The 23749-nt window shown below is 42.8% G+C and overlaps 1 long non-coding RNA gene across 1 annotated transcript; it reads right to left on the bottom strand.

Moving 5' to 3' along the window:
• Nucleotides 1-997: 997 nt before the first annotated feature.
• On the bottom strand, nucleotides 998-18725 carry LOC129326969 (uncharacterized). Its single transcript, XR_008596769.1, has 3 exons — nucleotides 18599-18725; nucleotides 15575-15628; nucleotides 998-1054 (listed from the first exon to the last, which is right to left on the bottom strand). It is a non-coding gene; the product is annotated as an uncharacterized LOC129326969 (long non-coding RNA).
• Nucleotides 18726-23749: the final 5024 nt, after the last annotated feature.

Raw genomic sequence — 23749 nt, forward strand, 5'->3', positions numbered from 1 at the left:
TCTAATTTGTGACATGATAGCTTCCATGTAAAGACTAAGAGTTGGTTATTACAAAAAAAAATGTAGTTAAAAAGTCAGAGATAGCTGGTACCTCCACCCTTCTGTCAATGATAATGGTCAAACTTCCAAAATCGCTATTTTTATTTTTCATAATTTCTTTGACACTCTACAGAGAAATGGCAGCCCCAGCTAGCAAGGATGGCTGGTGACAGCCTTACAACTATTACTAACCTATTTAAAAAAAATATTACAACAAAGCCAAACTGTTAGATCCAGGATCATGAAAGCTTAAAGACTGATGGCCTAAGTACAGTGGGTGGTATTTGATCCAAATTTGATCAAACATAGGTCAAATTTCACACAAATTTCACACAGACATAAGGTGTATCTGGCCTTCTGTAGATTTTGCAGAGCAGACCATTCCTGATTCCCCCTACTGCTGCAGTATACTGAGCACCCCAAATTTAATTCTAGGGGGTTAGGGGACTCTACTAGAACAGCATATTGGGCAAAGTTGGGTCTGCATTGGGAGGCAGGAATAGGAGGAAATGACTGCCCCTTTTCCCGCAAATGGAAATGTTATTCCATTGGAGAAGTTATTTGGTTGAATATATGGCACTTTCTGTTTTCATGGCTGAAGGAGAACATGAATCCAGCTCCCACCCCCAGATATACACACAGCATGTTAGCCATAGCCAAAGGCTTTTGGAGGCCATGTGTCTAGTATGCCATGCTTGAGAGATCTGGGTTTCAGTTACAGACTTGCTAGCTGGTCTTGGGCAAATCATATTTTGCGATTTGCAAAATCACAGTACACTCCTGTTAGTGCTGGAGAGGGATCTACGTAATTGTGGCTTCTGTATCTTCCAATGAAGAGTGCCCATTTCATTCACTTAGTAGCCTTTAGTGCATCTTGAAATTTGGTTTGCCATCTAGCCTCTGTTTCGCAAGAACTACAACCCCCAGATATGGTTTGTTGCATCTGAAACATCCTCCTCACCTTTTTGTTACACTGAATATCCAGCCTGGTGAAGAACTCTGAGGGACTTGAAATCTGTGGGAATGGAATGAAAAAGAGACATGGGTCAACCATGAAAGTATCACCACTAGAGGTACCATCTTTGCAACGCAAAGCTATGTCTGAGGTGTAACAGAGGCCTTAGATTACCTTCAGGGTCCTTCAAGTTCTAGAATCCCAAAGCCAAACACACAGAGCCGCATTCAAAGAAGGGGCTTGTTATTTCAGCCCCAGCTGCCAAGGTTACGCATGGATCAGGCTGAAAGGTGTTTAATATGCTGTAATATTTAGACACATTTGGCTCTGACTTTTATGGAGGCTGTTTGTAGCAACATGTAACATATGCTCATCCACAAAGTATGCAGTTCTCACATAAAAGTCACCCAGATGTGCTGGGGAAAAGAAAAGAGGGAAGCTTGTTGGCCTGTGAGGAAAGGGGAACAAATGTTTTCCAGAGGCATTGTGGGTACCGAGGGAAGGAATTGTGACTTGCCACACTGCTCCATCTCAGCTGTGCCTATATTTATGGTCTGATTATTCCAATCCCCCACCTACCCCCACACACACATTTAGGGCCCAAAGCTCGTTGCATAACATTGTAAAAAAAATACACGATAAAATATTTTATGGCATCATTCAAACAGGTCTCTGCAAAAGGGCTTAATTCCTGAGTTACCTGAATGCTTAACAAAGAGGCACTAAACCAATCACAGTGCAGTATCCAAGCCCAGCAACACCATAGGCCATGCACTGAGCTTGAGGCAAGAGCACGTGGTCTTCCAAAGCAGAGATTGGTAGCCACACTTCACACAGTTCCTGTCGGAAATAACACCTCAGAGCTGCCCTAACAGAACAGCCTCATGGGTTCTAGCTACCACGAAACAGGAAAGAAGACTGTTAACAGGCTGGTCAGCCAGGGTGGCACGGAGTAGTAATTCAGCAAGTTGTGCTGCTGTAACTCTGTATCAATGCTTTACCAGAGTCTGCTGGTACCCTGAATTTCTCCCTAGGCTTGTGGGTGCATCTGTCTCTTGCTTGTCCTAGTGTTTCTATTGATAGTCCAGTTTCACTGCTTCTTCTAGAACTGACTCTTCCATTCACCTGAAATGACTAACATTAAGACTTTCCTAGACTCAGCTGAAAGAGTCAGTCTGCAAGAACCTACAGAACACGAATAAGCCCTGATCAAAGAAAGACTGGAGGGCAAAAGTGAGTGAAAGCAATCAAGGATACCAAGTAGAGTGAATGGAGAACTGGGCTCAAAGATGCAGGAGACTAAAGTGGTGACAGAATGTACTGCCCCATTTCAGGCTGCAAGAGGTGGCTTCCAGCTTTGAATGTTCCTTCTAGGGTGGTGCAGGAAAAAACCCCCACCCAAATGGCTGTATCAGGTTGTTTGGGGAATATGTGGAATAACTGAGACAATTTTGAAATTTTGGGGGGGAGGATTCTGAAATTCTGGACCAAAAATATTAGAATTATCAGGGGAAATTCAGGGCCTCCCTTTGCCTGATATTTCCTGGGCAGTGGAATGGGAGGCAGCTCTCCTACCCTGGAATCCTAGGGTGAAATCAGAAGAGCTGTCCCTGGTTCTGCTTCGATTCTCTGGATTGACATGGCTTCTGTTTGGCTTTTGGTTCTGTTAGGTTTCTCATGTTTGGTATTGGTTGCGTTTGACTTTTGGATTCTTCACCCTGGAGAAAGCCAAGCATGGTATATTTTTCCTCACAGGGAACAATGAAGCCAATGATGTGTGTATGTTGGTGGGGGGGCGGCTTATTCAGGGATTGTAAAATCAGACTCTTTGGTCTAATTTCTTTGAATGTTTGTGAGGGAACTGGGGCTTTAGCAAACAGGGAGGACTAGGTTCCCTGCAACGTTGGTGCCATTTTCTTGAAAAACAGTTGCTCCAGCACCCCAGATTGATCCCCCCATTTGGGATAATGGACCTGAAATTCAGGAATCAAAAATCAGAACACTGAAATGGAAAAGGCACTCCTGGAAATGCAAGCTAGCAAAAACTGTGTTATCCTCAAAATCCAGACAGTAAATCGATACAGATTTTTTTTTAAGTGTGCACCTCTATTTGCTTCTCATCAAAGATTCCCAAATAGAAACTCTCATAGCAAGGAGAACAACTCAATCCTCCTTCTTTGCTTGCTGTGGTGGTTTTCTATTTGCAAAGTGTATGCAGTCTTCATGCACCTGCACCTGCAGTCTGAAGTCTATTTCAGTCCATTATACCACCTCAGGTCTCTGCCACCTTTTTCCTCTGTATGAGTGAACCATGCCAAAGTACCAGGTTCGGGAAAGGAGAGGAAGAAGGCCAGGAATGGCTAAGCAAGAAGAAGGCAAAGGTTAGCATTGGGCACAATGAGAACTGCGTTCCTAGAACTGCCTGCCTTCTAGAAAGGTCCTTGAGGAGCAAAAGATGCAATGCAGAAGGCTTTATTCAATCACAGTGTAAGTCACAGAGCATCAATATTCCAGAGGAAAAGCTGGCACCATGAGACAGAAGATCCTATGGGGATATTTGAGCTTATCTTTTCTTAATGTTACAGATGTCGGAGAAGCTGCACATACTTACATAGTTCTCCCTTCTCTCCCAGTTTACGGTTGTAGCTTCCTCTTTTGCTGAATCCCAGAGCTTGGTCTGAGACGTTGTGATGAGAGTGAAGGAACGGTCACGCTTACCGCCTTCTTAAGTTATGAATCACTGCTTATCATAGCTCAAGAGATTATTTTGTAATAGTAATAGTAATAGTAATAGTAATAGTAATAGTAATAGTAATAGTAATAGTAATAGTAATAGTAATAGTAATAGTAATAGTAATCCAAAAAGAAAATAAAACCTCCTTTTCATCTTGAGAATGTTTAGCTGTGAAAATTCCATTGATTGATTGAATCTTAATTTGAGGGAGGAAGCAGTAAGAATTGTAGGTTAGCTCAGGCAATCTCACCGCCCCCTCCACTTATTTCCTCTATAAATGTTGCAGCTAGCTTGGGGGAAAAGTTCACACAGATTGGAACATTTCAAGGCATTCTAGAGGCCAACGGAGACTCCTCTTTTTGCAGATGTGGGCTTTGGCTGTTGCCAGCAGTCAGTTAGGCTTATCATTGGCTGTAAAGAAAGTTCAGGCAGCTGTATTTGGGGAGCTTTTGCTTTATTCCTTAATCAGAGAAATATTCACATAAGGTAAAGGTCAGATAAAAATGATTCAATAGTAGGTGTCATTAAGATCTTAGAGGCCAACGAGATGGGTCAGCAGGTGGGGGGAGAATACCTGATTGGATCTCCCACTTTTAAAAAAAATAGGTAGCAGTCAGGGGAATTTGTGTGAATTGGACTAAAACCATGATACTGTGGAGGATATTTTTAACTGCATATTTGGCAACCACAAGCTTCTTTTGCCTATGCTATATTTCAAATTTAAGCCTCCCCTCCGCCACCAGTGTCTATTGAATTGAAATTACAGGTACCTGTAAGCATGGGATGGTCCTAAATCTTGTACTAGATTTTTCTACTCCTTCAAAACTATAGATTAAGGCCAAAATCACACAACTCTCAGCCAACGTGTTTGGAAACTCCAGCTGTTGCCCCTCTGCTTCACAGTGGCCATGATAGGGAGCAATTTTAAGCAAGAAATTGTTGGGATTTCATGACATTCAGTCATGAAACAGTTAAATTGTTATTCTGTTTGTTTAGTCAGATAGCTAGTTAGCATAGGACCACTTAGGCCTCGAGTAAAAGTTCCTGCCATAGAAAAGGGGAGTCTTTAGTCTTAATGAAGGAATCTAGGATTGTCTACTGGGTAAACCAGTTTATTGGGGAGCAATTAACTAGAAACATATACAAAAGTTTCATTGCTCTTTGTTCAGTCTAAGTTCAGTGTTCAGTCTCTAAGTAACTCTCAGTCTTTCTCTCTAACCATCAAGTTGTAGTTAGTTATTCTTTTTTTTCTTACCAAATGTACTCTTTTCCCTGATATGTAGTAAAAGTATTTTTATAGAGCTAAAACCACAGAAGTTTGTCAACTTATTTCCAATGCGCTAATATTAAACTCTGCAAACAACTTCTTTCTTTTTTTCAGTTTCACACACCAACACCATTCCTCTGTCCCCAACATGTCTCTGGCATCATCATCATCATCATCATCATCATCATCATCATCATCATCATAACATTCAATTTATATACCACCCTTCAGGATGACTTAATACCCACTCAGAGTGATTTTACAAAGTATGTCATTATTATCCCCACAACAGCAAACACCCTGTGAGGTGAGTGGGTCTGAGAGAGCTCTGAGAGAGCTGTGACCGACCCAAGGTCACCCAGCTGGCTTCAAGTAGAGGACTGGGGAATCAAATCCGGTTCTCCAGATTAGAGTTCCACGTTCTTAACCTCTACACCAAACTGGCTCTCATGTGGCAACCTCCCCCTCAGCCAAAGTTTCCCTTCTACTAGTGTCCTAGAGGCCTGTTTTCCACACTGAGTGAGTAAAACTGTCTGTGCATGTTGTGAGAGGGAGGCTGCAAGAGAGAAACAGTAATTAAAACAGGCTTAAGCATTCCTCCCCCTGTGTGTTGCTTCTTTCCACCAAAATGCTCATTTTCAGTGCTGCTTTACAGCAGAGGGTAGAAATACATGTTCTGAAGTGCCTGAGGATGCTCAAGTGCAGGATTTTGTGTGTGGTCCTCAATTCATGAGCAGGCTGTTCTTGCTTTGGCACATATGCATGCCACTTTTATGGGACCTCCCTTTGTGAGACTGCATCTGTGTGTCTGGAGGGCAAAGCACCAATTCAACTCTGTTTTCAATGAGAGAACAAGTACTGTAGTCTCCTTTGACTTGTCAATTTGCATTTCTTTAAGGTGTGAGAAAGTATCAAGATCTGCATTTCAATGAATGGAGGTCGGGGGAAAACAGGGATACTTTTAGCAGTTGAGGAGGAACCGATATTGAATGTGTGAATGTATTCATACAGAACAAATTGAGGTGTGACTGTGCAAGCAAGTGCATGGAAAGTTGGAAGGGGGGGAACATGTGAAATGAGGGTCACTTGAGCTTCCCTAGGTACTTAAAGGTAAAGGTAGTCCCCTGTGCAAGCATGGAGTCATTACTGACCCATGGGGGGATGTCGCATCACAACATTTTCTTGGCAGACTTTTTACGGGGTGGTTTGCCATTACCTTCCCCCAGTCATCTACACTTTACCCCCAGGAAACTGGGTACTCATTTTACCGACTTCGGAAGGCTGAATCAACCTTGAGCCGGCTATCTGAACCCAGCTTCTGCCAGGATCGAACTCAGGTCGTGAGCAGAGCTTGGACTGCAATACTGCAGCTTACCACTCTGCGCCACGGGGGTCTCTCCCTAGGTACTTAGTAATGTGTATTTCTACCCAGAGATGCATAAGTTTTTGGTTGCTAAATAATCTGACAGGACCAATACATGTGGTCACTGAGAAATGTCAGGGCTGATTTATAGATGTCATTTTCTTACTTGCATAGGAAAAATTGAGTGCATTTGCTCCTATATGTGAGAACCAATTATGAAAAGTTCCAAATCTAAACTGCCCCTCAGACTTGTCAGATATATAATAATGGAAGAACTTGATGATTTTGAAGTTCAAAGGGCAGAAATGGATTCATGAAAAGGACTAAAGGAAAGGAGAGGTGTGTAAGCATTGTTAGGAATATGAGTTTATGTCTTGCAAAATGCAGAATTGTCTTTCTCACTGGGAGTAGTAATGCTCAATGTGCAATTGGCTGTAGCAATTTTGTTCAGTGATTTCAAACTGTGGGGGTTGAACTCGGGTCCCCTTTCCAGTAGGTTTATTCAATGCAAGTTTCTTGGACTGTACTTGGGAAACACTGGCACTGCAAACCACTTACTCACTTTTGTTGATCTGCTTCAGACATGCTTTCTCGATGCCTTAAAACATGTGAAATCTCTAGCAGGAGATTTTAAAATCAAAAATAAGATGTGATATGATACATAGGTATACCAGGCAGACGTATAGATTTATATAATGCAATCAATGCAATGCAATGCAATAAATATAAGAATAAATGCAATGCAATAAATATAAGAATTTGTATGTAATTATTAATATATGGAGATTAGAGCAGAAAAATACCAACAGACAAGGAAATGTCTTGGAACATTTAAAGGTATAGGCATAGTTTAGTGAGAAATACTGAAATGTGAAGTCAATAAAGGCAAGAGTAACTTGTTTGTTAATATTGAGAATGTAATGGCAAATGCATTCAACAGGTGACTATGCCATTTTCAACATGAGCTGAGTCTTGGATCAGTTCAACTATTTTCCCTGTTTGGCACCCAACTCAAGCACCGTACCAAGCAGATTTGTATCATTCCGTCTGCTGTGTGGTCACCTTTGTGTCTGTGCAACAGATGAAATTTATTTTTCCTCAGGATCATGGATGGATGGATCAGGTAATTAAATAACATGGAGAAGGGCAGAAAATGACGACTCCCATGGAACTGTGCAAAATCATACACATGGAAACTGCTGCACGTCCAGAAGGATTGGTAGCCAATAATGTTGATTAGACTGTTGCAGGCAAACACCATAAAAATCACACCGTACTTATTTCTACATAACTGACTGCTTTTGTTTATTCTTCATTAAAATAGTTGGCGTTGAAGCATAATGAGGCAGCAGTGGTGGGTTGGGGGGGGCGGTTATGCACTGTGTAGGATTCTCTGCATATATAGAAAGCAACCTGGCAAAAAGGCTCAAGCTGCTTTTACTTTGAACTGCCCACTTAATAAGTGGTTTCCTACTTGCAACTGGTGAATGAGACATGAGCCAAACTGGCAGGTGCTTGAGCATCTCTCGTTAATATATGTCATTCTTATCATCATACCTCCAGTGTATGCAGTGCCTGTGTGGTTTCATTGCAACTGCCTACAGTGCACACCATTCTGTTTTACTAGTATCTGAGTTTCAAAGTTTATACATTCTTGTAGTAGTAAAAAGAACTCTGGATACAGGCACTCTGTATACTAAGATTATTTCAAAAGGGTAGATATGAATATCTATTACAGCAAACACAAAAACGTGTTTGGTGGCCCCATCAAATGGTAAAGCATATGTAAGATTTTGTAGACCAGAGCTCACTTCATTAGATGTATGAAGAAGCGCGGCAACAGTGTATGTGCATGTGTGCGTGAGAGAGAATTATTTGTGTGGCATGGTCTTTAATTACTCTGCTTCATATATTGTGTCACATACATGCATCAAAATAAATTTAAGATTTTATGCATAACTGTTAACACATGCAAATTAATGCACAAATAAATACACATAAACAGAAAAACTCATGAATGTCAGGTATACATAGGAAACGCAAAAGTTTCCATTTCTCTACACATACCACTTTATTGCAACATTTTCAAAGTGCAAGACATATTTCCTTAGAGAGTGCAAGTTGTTACAATGGTAAAGGCCACAATTATTCTGTTCTGATTTATATCAGTTGGGAATTTGGGTCATTGCATCACTCATACTCCTCTTTTGCCCTCTAATAACTTCCCACTCCTATTATTTTCCCACTTTCTAGTACTCACCTAACAGTGTGATACATTAGTCACCAACCAGGTCCATTGAACATTTTTTAAAAGATTTACAGAGGTTTTTAAAAGCACACACTGCACAAAATCAAAATGAGAATGAAATATACAATAATTTCTTAAAGAATTAATGATTGCAATTAAAAGAAATTGATTAATATGGCAGGTATAACTCGTATAAGTTAGTAGTAAATGAATTAAGAAAGAAGGGGATATAAGGGACTTTAAAATTAGAGGGGGGCAATTAAAAGAGATTTCATAGGCTGTTTTCACACTGCTTTCCAGCCATGGAACATTGCGCTGAGCTCCTGGAACAACAACATCTTCCTGGTGCAATTTCACACGCGAAATCGCACCAGGAAAACACTGTCGTTCCAGGAGCTCAGCACGATGTTCCGTGGCCGGTAAGCAGTGTGAAAACAGCCATAGTCAAAATCCAAACAACAGGTCGAAGATTGAAGTAGTACTTCAAGTGCTTTCTAAGCAGTTAACAAAACAATTAGCAAATAACAATTAAGAACTAAGAGGTTGAATTAAATTGGCTGCCAAGTTAATTAATCGTTCACAAAAGTTTCTGATTAGCTTGGCCAAAGGTAATCATTACCAGAATTACGGTTGTGTTCTTACTCCAGTGGTCATTCTTCTGTGACTGAAGAGGCAGCTAATGAAACACCCAGTGCCCTTTTCCTAGAGCATTTGATAAGTTAAGTTACCCACAACAGCTGTCAAAAATGTGGCTTTTTGCTCAGAAAGAATCCAGCTCTGCTCCAGATTACCATGGTTGTTGTGACTCAGTGGTAAAGCACATGCTTTGTATATTGAAGTTCCTAGGTTCACCCCCCCCCCCAACATTGCCAGTTAAATAGCATCTCAAATAGTCTGAGATCTTAGTGAGCTACTGCCAAGTTCTGGTAAGACTATATTGACCTACATGGACCAACGTCCTGATTCAGTACAAGTCAGATTTATGGGATCAATAATTAGACCCAAAGTTTTAACATTAGCTAGTGACCTCTAGTCCATATCAGCATGTAACGTTATCCAGTTACTTGAATCCAGGCCCTGCATGCAGGAATGGGTGGGGTCACATTCAGAGTTCATGGTATTTTGCCACCCCATATAGGTCTGGGAGATATTGGCAGGGCTTTTTTTCAGGGGGAACGTGGGGGAACAGAGTTCCGGAACCTCTTGAAAATGGTCACATGGCTGGTGGCCCCGCCCCCTGATCTCCAGACAGAGGGAGTTGAGATTGCCCTCCGCGCTGCTCAGCAGCGTGGAGGGCAATCTCAACTCCCCTCTGTCTGGAGATCAGGGGGCGGGGCCACCAGCCATGTGACCATTTTCTCCGAGGGCAACCCACTGAGTTCCACCACCTCTTTTCCCAGGAAAAAAAGCCCTGGATATGGGTGAGGTGTCAGCAGGAGCTGGGAGTCTACAGGCAGGTGAGCCCAGTGCTGCTGGCATCTGCCTTGGACCCAGGTGACACAACAGCTGAGCTGGTTGAGTAGGTGATGATGGGCACAATCCATGCCCATTTCCTCCCACATCAGCCCTCTTCAGATTATGGCACCCCAAGACGATACTTGGCTTGCTGTAGCAATGAACCACCCTTTGTCTCACTCACCTTGACCTTTGAATTGGAACAAAGCTAGCCACCCTAGGCAGTGCAGTTTTTATTATCAGTTGAAGCGTTTAATTTCCCCCCTATGGTAACTATTCTCTTCTATTTAGAGTATAGTAAATGCAGCATAAAGCACACAGCCCTTCTAACTGCCTAATGTTTACCACAGGTGACACTCCCAAAGCAAAAAAAAATGCAATTAAACCTGTAAAAAAAGTATTGGATATCATAAGCTTGCTTCTTTGTCCCTCTCCATATCCACACTGGTATGAAACACTGAGGGACAAGAATTATAATAGCCTCCTGCATAAAAAATGGGGCTCATCCTTCAGCTTGATGCATCTTTCCTGGTGAGTAGTTTCCTTCTCTTATCAGGCAAAGTGAAATGATTAAAAGAAAATGACTGGAATTCTATGCATCTCCATCAGAGACCAGGCCTGGTCATTTGGAAAATAAGTAATGAACATCGTTTGTTAATGTCACTGTTAAGTGATGAATTTTCTTATGCTTAACACCCCAGAAATATGTCCTCTTTATTCCTAAGTTTGTTTTTTGGATCTGTTAATTTAATTAAATCTCCTCCGCAGAAGCTCCATAAAAGGTGACGAAGCATGAAAGGTTTGTTGCACTGGATAATTATAGAACTGGGGTGGAGTGAAGTAGAATGGAGGAGCTGGATGGGACGAGAAGCAAATTGGATTCCTTGCTAGCTAAACGTGACGCATGCCTCTCGGAACTGCCATGGGGCTGGTCACAAATGACTTTCTTTGGGGCAGTCACACCTGAAGTGACTTCCTGGCCTGTACATTTGTGAAGGTGCGTTTCCATGGGTCTGAAGTACAAACAGCAGCATGTTACGGGAGATGGAACAGAGAGATGTCCTGAACAAACCCCAAATTCTTTTGAGCATTTCTTTTACAAGTGCAGGCCCACTCAGATCCAATTCGCAGTGTCCTCTCTGTACATCTGTTGAAGCTTGCTTCAGTTATTGTGACATTCCAACTTTCTTGTGGCAAGGAGAGAAATGCTTCTGCCACTGCTCAGGGCAAAACTACAAATGACAACAGCCACAGTTCTGTCCTGTGTGACCAATGATACCATTTTAAAAGCCATTGCAGTTCTTTAAAAATTGCCACAGGGCCCTGATCCAGATCACATGTGTGACACGGCAGCCCAGGAGCGGAAGCGGGGGGAGCTGTTTTGGTACCTGAAAAAGCACAGGATGGTGGGTGGACGAGAGCTTCTGGGGCTACCACGTGCAGGATCCTGATCAAGGTCCTATGTCAATTTTTTTTAAAAATACAACTGCTTTTAAAAAGAGGGAGTTAATATGGTCAGCTATTCTTATATGCTTCTAGGATGATAGCTCTATGACCAGCACCACAGTATCATACAGAGTGTCCGCTTAAAGAGATCCAGGTTCAAATCCTCACTTACTCTTGATTATTCTGGGCCAGTCACTTTCTCTTTACTTCACAGGATTGTTCTGAAGATAAGAGATTCTGTACAGCACTTTCAACTTCTTGAAGGAAGAGTGGAATATAAATCCTAGCGTGACAGTTTGGGGAGGCAGGATCAGGTAAAATTTACTACCTGATCCTGCCTCCCCAATAAAATATTTTTGGCGGGAAACCCCCCACTTATTTCCTTGTCACTATCCTAGTGATATCATGTATTAAATCTGGGATAAACTGAGGACTATTGCCCACATCACGTTTCCCCATCACATCACCAAGCACAGTTGTGACAGAGACTAAAGAAACATTTATTTACTGGCTTGCCAGTGCTTGGCTCTATTTACAGTTAGCCACCCCTGACTCTTGAAAGCTTATACTATGAAAATCTTATTGGTCTCTAAGGTGCCCCTGGATGAAAATCCTGCTGTTCTACTGCAGACCAACATGGCTGCCCATCTAACCACCCCTGAGGTAAATTCCCTTGCCTTGGAAAAATCCTGTTATAACCTTTTTTAAAAAAATCTCAATTAATAAACTCAAAAAACAGGTTCAGTTCAGTGTGTGAGAGTTGGTTACAGTTCCCAGTGTGTGCAAGTGTTCTTCCAGGTTGGGAGCAAAAAAGAAGTCTGTGGTTGGAACTACCCAAGCCTCCTGTGTGCTGAATAGGTAAGCCTGTTCCTACGTGTCCAACCCTAGGAGATACTAAAGTCTCTACCATAAGAGGAGCATGCTCCAGAGAAGCATGGAGGAAAGATATCGAATCAAAGGCCTAAGCTGATATGCACCAACCATATTTATTTCTGTTTTCCTCCCCTCTATTGCAAAGAAGAGTGAAATGCTAGGTTTACTCACACGAGGGAGATCTACCTGTCCCCTCACATATCTTTTAAGCATATAGTACATTCTCCACCTTTTCCATATTTGTGAAGACGTCCTGGGGCAGACATGCCGACAGGGAGGCCTTCTTCTGCAAAGCTAGCCCCATTCCTGAACTTTTCTTATGACACACATGATGTAATGGTCTTGTAATTCTTAGATTTCTATTCATTCATATCTAGCGATGCCAGTGAACAAAGTCGGCATAAACCCAGAAATGCGTGTATGAGAGAGAAGTGGGGAGATGTTTGCCCAGGATTTTCTATTCTATTCTATTCTATTCTATTCTATTCTATTCTATTCTATTCTATTCTATTCTATTCCAGGTGAAACATTACCCTTGAGGAAGCCATAAAATTCATAACAAACCATTCAAATGGAAGGATTGGAGATGGACCACCTGAGCACCCAAGAAAAGAAATGGGCTAACTGCAGGTGCTGATCTCTTAGTGTTGGTCATCATGGTGACTATTAGCCATTCTTTCTTCTGTAAGATATAAATGGTACCAATTTTGCAGACATCAGTTTTGTTCACTCATAAATTGCTCCAATTAGATTTAATTTTGATTTCAAAAGGCATTCCGTTTGTACCACAATAAACAGAAGAGAACTGCAGGCTATGAGGCAATGGAATTTCCTTTTAAAGAGAGTGATAGTCTTTAAGGCATTTTAGCTGCATATGCATGCACATTGGGTGTCTACAGTTGGAACAAGGGGGCTTTTATAGATAGTGTGGTTACAGTCAGGTGACCCCGCTCCAGAGAGGGTTTCCCACTCAAGCGCAAATATATACACCCCAAATAATCTTTTGACAGAGCATGACTAAATTATTCAGCAACATTCTTGCATAGTCAAAAAGAAGACGGAAGGGATGGTTGTTGGGGGTTTTCCGGGCTGTATTGCCGTGGTCTTGGCATTGTAGTTCCTGACGTTTTGCCAGCAGCTGTGGCTGGCATCTTCAGAGGTGTAGCACCAAAAGACAGAGATCTCTCTCTGAGAGATCTCTGTCTTTTGGTGCTACACCTCTGAAGATGCCAGCCACAGCTGCTGGCAAAACGTCAGGAACTACAATGCCAAGACCACGGCAATACAGCCCGGAAAACCCCCAACAACCATCGTTCTCCGGCCGTGAAAGCCTTCGACAATACAACATAAGACGGAAGGGAGTTTCTAACTTCTGTTTTTCTTTAGCAGGACCAGTCAATTGTAAGATTTGAAGATCTTGCCACTGAGCAAACTGCCAAGGAATAGGTATGACTTTCTCGTGCAAAATTAGGTGTCATATGCAAAAATCCTGATTTTTTTAATTAAAAACAACCCTATATCTAGCCCTCAAGAATATATAATAGGGTCCAAAACAAAATTTGTTTGTATTTGACTAATTTAATTTGATAGATTTTTAATATAATTATGGTATGTGTTTGGAGTTTGGTGACACTACTTTGGTTTCAAATAGGAGATATATTCTCATGTAACTTTTTTGGCTTCTAATCAATTGGATGCAATTCTCGGGGATCATTTCTCTCACATAAGAACATAAGAACATAAGCAAAGCCATGTTGGATCAGGCCAGTGGCCCATCCAGTCCAACATTCTGTCACACACAGTGGCTAGAAATCCAGTGCCATCTAAAGGACTGTCAGTGAGGCCAGGACACCAGAAGCCCTCCCACTGCCTTCCTTCCAGCACCAAGACAACAGAGCACCACCTCCCCACAAAGAGAATACCATCTATCTCCTGTGGCTAATAGCCACTGATGGACCTCTGCTCCATATATTTGTCCAGTCCCCTCTTGAAGCTGGCAATGCTTGTAGCTGCCACCACCTCCTGTGGCAACGAATTCCATGTGTTTATCACCCTTTGTGTAAAGTAGTATTTTCTTCTATCTGTTCTAACCCGACTGCTCAATAATTTCATAGAGTGCCCACGAGTTCTTGTATTGTGAGAAAGGGAGAAAAACACATCTTTCTCTACCTTCTCTAACCTGTGCATTATCTTGTAAACCTCTATCATGTCTCCCCTCAGTCGTCTTTTCTCCAGGCTAAAGAGCCCCAAGCGCCTCAATCTTTCCTCATAGGGAAAGTGTTCCAACCCTTTAATCATTTTAGTTGCCCTTCTCTGTACTTTTTCCAGTGCTATGATATCTTTTTTAAGGTGTGGCGACCAGAACTGTACACAGTACTCCAAATGAGGCCTCACCATCGATTTATACAGAGGCATTATGATACCGGCTGATTTGTTTTCAATCCCTTTCCTAATAACCCCTAGCATAGCATTAGCTTTTTTTATGGCAGTCGCACACTGTGCTGACGTTTTTAGTGAGTTATCTATCATGACTCCAAGATCTCTCTCTTGGTCAGTCTCCGCCAGTTCAGACCCCATCAACTTGTATTTATATTTTGGATTTTTGGTTCCAATGTGCATTACTTTGCACTTGGCTACATTGAACCTCATTTGCCACATGGATGCCCACTCTTCTAGCCTCGACAGAGCCCTTTGGAGTGCCTCACAATCCTCTCTGGCTTTCACCACCCTGAACAATTTCGTGTCATCTGCAAATTTAGCCACTTCACTGCTTAATCCCAATTCCAAATCATTAATAAACAAGTTAAAAAGCATTGGACCCAATACCGACCCCTGTGGCACCCCACTGCTCACCACCCTCCACTGTGAGAAGTGCCCGTTTATACTCACTCTCTGTTTCCTATTAATTAGCCAGTTTTCGATCCACAAGAGGACTTGGCCCTTTATCCCATAGCTACTGAGCTTACTTAGGAGCCTTTGATGAGGAACTTTGTCAAAAGCTTTCTGGAAGTCAAGATAAACAATATCTATCGGGTCTCCCTTGTCCACTTGTTTGTTCACTCCCTCAAAGAACTCTAACAGATGGGTGAGACAAGATCTTCCCTTACAGAACCCATGCTGAGTTTTCCTCATCAGCTTTTGGTCATCAATGTGCCCACTAATTTTATTTTTGATAATAGTTTCCACCAACTTACCCGGTATTGACGTCAGGCTGACTGGCCTGTAATTTCCCGGATCTCCCCTGGAACCTTTTTTAAAGATGGGGACAACATTAGCTACCTTCCAGTCCTCAGGAACAGATGCAGAGTTTAATGACAGATTACATATTTTTGTGAGGAGATCTACAAGTTCACACTTGAGTTCTTTCAGAACTCTTGGATGTATGCCATCTGGGCCTGGTGATTTATCAGTTTTTAAATTATCTAGCAGTCGCATAACCTCCTCTCTCGTCACCTCAATGTGACTCAGGTCTTTCAAAACCCCTCCCAAAGTCAGTGCTTCCGGAGTGGGCATGCACTTCTTATCTTCCACAGTGAAGACAGAAGCAAAGAACGCATTCAGCTTCTCGGCCATTTCCCTGTCACCCTTTAGTAATCCTTTTACGCCTTGGTCATCCAAGGGCCCCACTGCCTCCCTAGCTGGTTTCCTACTTCTAATATATTTAAAGAATTGTTTATTGTTTTTCTTTATGTTCTTTGCAATATGCTCCTCATATTCCCTTTTTGCCTGTCTGATCACAGACTTGCACTTTTTTTGCCACAGCTTATGCTCCTTTTTATCAACCTCACTCCGACTAGTTTTCCACTGCCTAAAAGAATCCTTTTTACCTTTTACAGCTTCTATTACATTGCTTGTTAACCATGCTGGCCTTTTCCTAAACCTATTTGTGCCTTTCCTAACCAGCGGTATATATTTAATTTGAGCTTCCAGGATTGTAGTTTTAAATAGTCTCCAAGATTCCCCAAGTGTTTTGACCTTTTTTACTTTCCCTTTCAGTTTCTTCTTCACGTACCCCCTCATCTCAGAAAAGTTACCCCTTTTGAAGTTAAACATGGCTGTGTTGGTCTTATTAGGCAATTTCCTATTTATACATATGTTGTACTCAATAACATTATGGTCACTGTTCCCAAGTGGTGCAATCACATTTACATCTCTCACCAGGTCTTCAGCATTACTGAGGACCAAATCCAGGATCACCTCTCCCCTAGTAGGTTCTGTAACCATCTGTTCCATAGCACAGTCATTGAGACAGTCTAGAAACTCACTTTCTCTCCCCCGATTCGAACACCCATTGGCCCAGTCAATGTGTGGGTAGTTAAAATCACCCATTACAACACAGTTTTTTTGTTTAGCAGCCATCTTTAATCCTGTCATCATTTTATAATCCTCCTCTATTTTCTGATCTGGAGGGCGATAACAAACTCCCACAGTTAAGTTTCCATTTGGGCCCGTAATTTCAACCCATAGCATTTCCAGAAGCGAATCTAATTCAGTTACCTTCTCAATCTTACTGGAATGTATACCTTCTCTGACATATAGAGCCACCCCACCACCAACCCTTCCCTCCCTATCCTTCCGATATAATTTATATCCAGGAATCACCGTGTCCCACTGATTTTCCTCATCCCACCAAGTTTCTGATATGCCCACAATGTCTATGGATTCGCCCAACACTAAACATTCCAGCTCCCCAATTTTACCTCGGACACTTCTAGCATTTGTATATAAACACCTGTAACTTCCCCGGCACACTTTGCCTCGAGACGTAGTTAGGTCATCTGCACTGTTTGTCTCCATCTCAGTTGACAACTCTAATCTATCTCCCTGTAGAAGTGTTATACCTAGCCCTTCATCTCTCTGAGATGAACCATCCTGAACCAGAGGCACTTTATCTCTTGTCGGCTTTCCCCTAGCATTTAGTTTAAAAACTGCTCTGCCACCTTTTTGATTTTAAGTGCCAGCAGCCGGGTTCCTTCTCGGGACAAGTGGAGACCATCTCTCTTGTACAGCTCCCGCTTGTCCCAAAAAGAATCCCAGTGCCTAACAAACTTGAACCCTTCCTCCCTACACCATCGTCTCATCCACGCATTGAGACTCCTGATCTGCGTTTGTCTCTCTGGCCCTGCGCGTGGAACAGGTAGCACTTCTGAGAAGGCTACCTTGGAGGTCCTGGCCTTGAGTCTCCTGCCTAACAGCCTAAATTTTTGTTCCAAGACCTCACGACTGCATTTCCCAACATCGTTGGTTCCAACATGGACCACGACCGCTGACTCCTCCCCAGCACTATCTACCAGCCTATCTATAACACGCATAATGCCCGCTACCTTCGCACCAGGCAGGCAAGTCACCATACGGTCAGAACGCGGTTGTGCCACCCAGCTATCTACTTGTCTAAGGATCGAATCACCAACTACCAAGAGCCTCCCTCCCGCCCCACCCAGGGATGGTTCCTTGATGCGAAAGGAAACCTGCTCACCAACTGAAGAAGAGGTCCCTTCTGAGGGCATGTTCCCCTTATCCTCAGTACGGTGCCCTGATTCCACAAGATCCTCATTCTCCTTGACAACAAGAACGCTGCCATTTTTAGAGTGGGACACATCTATCCTGTCCCTGAGAATCTTGTCCTCGTGCCTATCTAACTGTCTCCGCTTCTCCAGGTCAGCCACCTTGGCCTCAAGGGTACGTACTCGTTCCCTGAGAACCAGGAGCTCCTTGCAGCGAGCACACATCCAGGACTTCTGACCAGAAGGCAGATAGTCATACATGTGACACTCAGTGCAATACACTGGAAAGCCCCCAACCCCCTGCTGGCATTCTGACTTCATTATTCTGTTTTAGGAATAACACACTAAGAGGAAAGAAAACGGCTATGATCCCCCGGCTAAGAGCCACAGGCCAAGAGCCCTTTAGCTCTCGCCCTTCGGCTCGCGCCAAGGGCTCGCGCCCCTGCCCAGCAGTTGCCTTTTCAATGCAAAAGGTCACTTCCTGCTAAGCACAGGAGGTGAGCACAAAGGGGGTGTGTGGCTTGTACTCCAGCAACCCCCAGCAGCCTTACAAACACACTCACCCTCAAACACAATCAAGCCCAAACACACTCAGCCTCAAAACTACACTCAAATCAACACAAAACTACACACAAAAAGCCCCAAAGCTAGAGAGGACCACCCTTAGCTTCTCAGCTTAACCCACCACAGCCAAGAAAGGCAAAAAGCCCTTACCTCCTCTAGCAGCTGCAGACCACACGAGGGATCCTTCCTCTCAGAAAATATCTGTGTTCTTGAACCAACTAAAAGTTGCAGAGCATGGAGGGGGGACTCAGTGCAGCAAGGTAAGCAGGATTCCCCCCCCTCCCCATACTTAAGCATTCTGCTTTTGTTTAAAATTAGGTTCCCTGTGCTCTAGATGTGAATATGTGAGCCTCTGCATGTCTAGTTTCCCTTCTTATCTCCTTAGTTTTACAATTTAAGAAGACCTCTGAAAGATTTAATATCCTTAATTAGCAATTCTTTCTCACTTAGTGAAACATTCTGGTTCTTCCTCACCACTGATCTTGCATGCTTTCTTTCTCTCTATCTCTGTTTGGTGATTCTTTACTATGGAGTGAGAAGCCTTAAGCTTCTGTTACTGCTGTCAGCAGTGCAGCCTATTACTGGAAGGGGAGTAGGACCAAGCCTGATCCTTTTTCTCTACCCCCACCCCCAATCATTGTCCTTGGCTATCTAGCATATACACAGCTCCAGATAACAGGCTAGCTTAGGCAAATAGGTCTGTTCCTTGAAAAAGTTTTCCCCAAGCCCCTGAGTCAGTGAAAGGACTGGGAGAAATGCTGTGGAAAAATACCTGCTGGAATTATGATGTTCGGGCTAAGTGTTCTGGTTGCCAAAAATACAAGGTGTCAAAATAATCAAGCTGCCATAAAACCAAAACAAAACCAAGGTGTCAAAAATAAGGGCTGAGCATCATGTATGAGGTTCCTTACCAAAATTGGAAGTAATTTGTTTGGATTAGTTTACTTTCTAAGATTAATAGACGTACTGGATTTTTGTTATAGATGGACATGCCTAATAGCCACCTCTGTCTTTGCACTTTTATCAGCCCTTTCTCCTTACTCCTGCTTACAGATTATTCCTAATCAAGGTTGTGGAATTTGCTTCAGGGCCAGGAACTAGACTCAGTATATAGAAAATGGGCTTTCCATTGGCAGTTGGCGTCTCTTACAAAAGACAGTGTCTCAGACTTTGCTGGTATTTCTCCTCACATTTCCCAATAATTGGAAAATGCAATAGAATTTATTTAACTTATAATTTCCAATAATTGGAAAATGCAATAGAATTTATTTAACTTATAGATTGGGTATGTTTGGGTTTTATTTTGGCTGTATGATCAGTGTGCTTCTTTTGAGCATTTTTTCCAATTCAAGGTCTGTCTTATTTCAACTGGGCAGAGACCATGAGGGTATGTTGAGCAAGTGTATGAGGGAACAAATCGGTGGGAAGATCCAAGAAAAGGTAAGGGACCAAAGTAGTTAGTATCAGGGCTTTTTTTCAGCAGGAACGCAGTGGAATGGAGTTCCGGAACCTCTTGAAAATGGTCACATGGCTGGTGGCCCCGCCCCTGATCTCCAGACAGAGGGGAGTTTAGATTGCGCGGAGGGCAATCTAAACTCCCCTCTGTCTGGAGATCAGGGGGAGGAGCCACCAGCCATGTGATCATTTTCACCGAGGGCAACCCACTGAGTTCCACCACCTCTTTTCCCAGAAAAAAAGCCCTGGTTAGTATCAATAGAGAAAAGCAAGGGGTAACGTCACAGATAGAGGCACAGTTTTGTCAGAAACCATGTGCTCTGATCTTGACACACCATTTGGAATGAGAGATCCATTTAAAATGCTCACAACACAGACAATGCAGTGTAGCTCATGACAAGGAAATAGTGAAGCTTCATCAGGGAAAAAAGAAATGAGAGAAAGACTAGGGACAAAAAAAATGTAAATGGGGGTTTAAAAATATCTGGAGTGTATGCAAGTTCCATCTGTAAAATTGAGAGACCAGCTGCTGTGTCTTCCTTTCTCCAAACATGGAATGTACTCAGAACAAAATGCTTGCTTATAAATGTTTAGAGAAAACAGTTGCAATGTTCTTTTCTGGGATCTGTTTTTGTATCATCTGGATAATTGAGGGGAAAAATGCTGCAAACGTGTGTGTGGTGCCTCCTGAAATGTCAAGAGGCATCACCTCTTTCAACTTCCCAGGGAGAAAATTCCACAGATTGGGAGCTACAATAGAAAAAGCACGGGCTCTGGTTGATGCCAGATGCCTACCTTAGTTGGGGAAACAAGCAGCAGGAAGCAGCCTAAGGATCATATTTGGTGTAGTGGGGCATATGAGAAAAGATAGTCCTTTAGTTATGTGGTCCTTGAACATGCAGGATTCAAAAGTCATACCTAGCACTTTGAACTGGACTCAAAAATAAACTGGCAGTCACTGTAGCTGTTTAAAATAGATGAATTATGTCCTCATCAGCTACTCATGACAATAATTAGTTTGCTGCATTCTGAACTAGTTGCAATTCATAGGGTGTTTTCAAGGGCAGCCCAACAGTAATCTAGCCATGAAGTTCAAGAAGTATGAATTAGCATGGCTAGACCAGCTGCATCTGAGGGCCAAGCTACACATGACGAATGACACTTGAATGGCAAGTGGATTGAGTGGAGCGCAAGTGAACAGGGAGAAATACACTTGCCGTTCAAGTGCCATTCGTCACTTGTAGCTTCGCCCTAAGAAAGGAGAGAGTGGGTGAACCAAAGGCAGCTGATGAAATGTACTCTGGGCCACCTCAACAACAGCAAGGCTAGGATCCATGAGCATCCCTGATCTCTTCTCTGCAAATGTCAACTCCAGTTTCTTCCCCACCTGTGGAGGCAAACCTTGCCGAGCATCAGCCTTCCCAACCAGCATTACTTCTTTCTTGTTTGGATTCAGCTTCAGCTTGTTCAGCCTTAGCCACTTGACCACAGCCTCATGATATATGCTCTACTTGTGCAGCTTTAAAAATAAACAGAAAAGTTTCTTGTGTTATTCTTGACATGAGAAGGTTGGGAGGGGCATGTTACAAATTTATGCTGGGCTGATACTTGGGCTGTGCTCAGGTTCTGATCAATGGAAGTATCCTAGGTGAATTGAGCTGCATGGAGCTTAGGAATGGCTCTACCACAGACAGATGGTGGTGACATTATCCTGAAAAGGATTTAAATCATTTACTGTGATTTCTGCATGAGACTTTGGAATGCTATCTTTCTTCTCATATCTTGTCTCTAACAGCCTTCCCTTTGGTGTGGCAATTGCTCTTTGCTTTTTTGCCTCCTATAACCTGTGTGTGGTGGTGGCAGTGGAGAGTGCCAAGTCATAGCTGACTTATGGTAACCCCTGCTGGGGTTTTCCTGGCAAGAGACTAACAGAGGTGGTTTGCCATTGCCTGCAACCCTGGTCTTCATTGGAGGTCTCTCATCCAATTACTAACCAAGGCCGACCCTGCTTAGCTTCTGATATCTGACAAGATCAGGCTCACCTGGGCTGTCCAGGTCAGGGCATATCCTGTGTAACACAACAATTTTTTCTTTAAAAAATTAAAATAGGAGTTTCAAGAATGTTCAACTAGGATACTCTGCCAGTTTGGCTTGTTTCATGGTCACTGCACCAGAACTTTGGTGGGCTACTCAGCCCCATTTGGACAACTCTAATTCATCTGTCATAGAACTGCCACTTGCACACATGCACAACATGCATCTTCTCTTGCCTCTGCTCCCACGATTCACCATTGCCAATTATGAAGATGGCATAGAAATAAAGCATGCAATGGGAAACTGGTTGGTATCTAAGGCTATTGACCTGCTTGAATGTTAACGACTTCCAAAATGGTTGTTGTGGATTTTCCGGGCTGTATCGCTGTGGTCTTGGCATTGTAGTTCCTGATGTTTTGCCAGCAGCTGTGACTGGCAACTTCAGAGGTGTAGCACCAAAAGACAGAGATTTCTCAGTGTCAAACTGTGGAGAAGATGTTAGCAGGTAATTTATATCTACTCAGGAAGGTGGGTTTGGGTTGCGTCATCCTGTAAGAGTTTCCCAGGGTGTGGAATGCTAATGCTTCACTGTATCCTGAGGAGGTTCTTTTGCATATGGATTGGTGCTTGATATGCTAATCTTGCCTGCAGCGCTATTGTAAGATGTAGAGTATTTTGTTAGCCTGGTGTTTTTCAGGACTGGAAACCATGCTCTATTCATTCTTAAAGTCTCTTCTTTCCTATTGAAGTTGTGCTTATGCTTATGAATTTTAATGGCTTCCCTGTGCAGTCTGACAAAGTAGTTGGAAGTGTTGTCCAGTATTTTGGTGTCCTGGAATAAGATACTGTGTCCTGTTTGAGTTAAGCTATGTTCAGCCACTGCTGATTTTTCAGGTTGGTCAAGTCTGCAGTGTCTTTCATGTTCTTTTATTTGTGTCTGGATGCTATGCTGTGTGGTCCTGATGTAAACTTGTCCACAGCTGCAGGGTATGCGGTATACAGTGGTATACAGTGAGGGTATGCGATATACAGGGTATACAGTGAGGGTAAGAAAAAATTATTCAAGGCTTGAGTCATAAGTAAGTTGCAGTGGCTGACCAAATTACATTCACCACACAAGCATGTTCACCAACAAGTTTCAACAGTTTTTTTAAGCTAGATAATTTCCCATCATTGTGAACAGTTCCCCCCCCACCCCGCCCCCAAAAAGTCTTCCTTTGCACTGGTAATTTCTAGGGGAAGGTCTAGAGACTGTTACAGTGGTAAGACTCAGCTTGAAAAAGTTCTTAAAAGCAGCATCAAGAAGACTGTGAACATATTCAGGGTGCCTAACCCCCATTGCAGAATAAATAACCCTGGACAGCATGTCATGTCTGTGCCCCATCCATGCCATTATTTGATGCTGACCTGTTGTTCTGAACCAATGTTTCATGCTATAACTTGATGTCATATTGCCAGTGCCATAACTGCTTTGCTCTCACAGGCTTATTGAAGCTGCAGGTGTCTTATCTAATGGCTTTGAAAGCTCTCAGTTCTTCTGACCTTGTACAATGCTCGCTCCCATGAATTACTATGTTTCAACTTTGATCTGCTTTCTCAGTGTCTAGACTTCATAGTAAAAAATATGTGAGACGTTCTCAGGATGGGTTCGCACCAAAAGTCCTGTTTTACTGATGGGAAGGGGGAGGAGTAAATGTGGAGGAAGGGTTTTCCCACATGTTGCCATTCGTATCAACCTGTTCTTACTGCTTAGTTGCTTACCTTGCTTCTGAGTAATTCTATGGACATATCTGTGGAAATGATCTGATTCTT

The sequence above is a fragment of the Eublepharis macularius genome, chromosome 4 (genome assembly GCF_028583425.1).
Source record: "Eublepharis macularius isolate TG4126 chromosome 4, MPM_Emac_v1.0, whole genome shotgun sequence".
Classification (NCBI taxonomy): Eukaryota; Metazoa; Chordata; class Lepidosauria; order Squamata; family Eublepharidae; genus Eublepharis; species Eublepharis macularius.